At 39.5% G+C, this 1,027-nt stretch overlaps 1 non-coding gene across 1 annotated transcript; it reads right to left on the bottom strand.

Annotated features, from left to right (window-relative positions):
- Positions 1-558: 558 nt before the first annotated feature.
- On the bottom strand, positions 559-665 carry LOC128195142 (small nucleolar RNA R71). The gene has a single exon (XR_008246714.1). It is a non-coding gene; the product is annotated as a small nucleolar RNA R71 (small nucleolar RNA).
- Between the last annotated feature and the right edge of the window lie 362 nt (positions 666-1,027).

Below are 1,027 nucleotides of genomic sequence, written 5' to 3'. Positions count from 1 at the left end.
GAGAAGCAGAGAACAGGTTGAAAATTACTTTTTGATCCGGAAATTGAAAGAACTGCTCGAAGGAATAATAGTAGAAGAAGAAGACAAAGTAGAGAATCCTCTGTTATCTCTGAAGAAATTCTGGACTTTTCATCTAGGCAAGAAAAAGAAGAAATGGAAGATAATCGTACTGGAGAAGGTTCTGGGCAAGGAAGACGTACTCTTGCAGATTATAATACTTTCTCAGGACCTCTGCACTTCAACAGTATTGCAAGACCAGTGGTGAATGCTGCTAACATGGAGATGAAGCCAGCTCTTATTCATCTGGTGCAGAACAATCAGTTTCATGGATTATCCCACGAGAATCCATACACTCACTTGGCTACTTTCATGGAGATCTGTAATACAGTGAGGATTCACCAGGTTCCAGATGAAGCAATCCGACTCAACTTATTTCCATTCTCATTGGCTGGTAATGCAAAAATGTGGCTGAATTCCTTTCCAGAGAATAGTCTGACAGTCTGGGATGATGTAGTTGCAAAATTTCTGAATAAGTTCTTCCCTCAGTCCAAAGTCAATAAAGGAAAGCAGGAGATCTCGTCTTTTCAACAGGATGCTGATGAAACTCTAGGTCAAGCATGGGATAGATTCAAAGGCCTATTGAGAAAAACCCCTACTCATGGATTTGATGAGCCTACAATGTTAAATCTGTTTCTTGGAGGGCTGAAATCTCAAACAAAGTTAATGTTAGATGCATCAGCTGGAGGTAGTATCAGATGGAAGACGCCTGAAGAAGCACATGATCTGATTGAAAACATGGCTGCGAATGATAATGAAGTTCAGAGTGAAAGAGCCCAATTTCAACAAAAAGGTGTTCTTCAGCTTCAATCTCAAGATGCTTTATTAGCTCAGAACAAGATTATGACTCAGCAACTTGAGACATTAATGAAGAAGTTATCTCAGCTACCTAATGAACTGCAGAATGTTTCTCAAGCTCAACATCAGAGTTTTCAAAGTTGTGAATTATGCGAAGGAAACCATAACAATG

Source organism: Vigna angularis, chromosome 1 (genome assembly GCF_016808095.1).
Source record: "Vigna angularis cultivar LongXiaoDou No.4 chromosome 1, ASM1680809v1, whole genome shotgun sequence".
Classification (NCBI taxonomy): Eukaryota; Viridiplantae; Streptophyta; class Magnoliopsida; order Fabales; family Fabaceae; genus Vigna; species Vigna angularis.
This window is presented reverse-complemented; position numbering and strand designations above follow the sequence as displayed.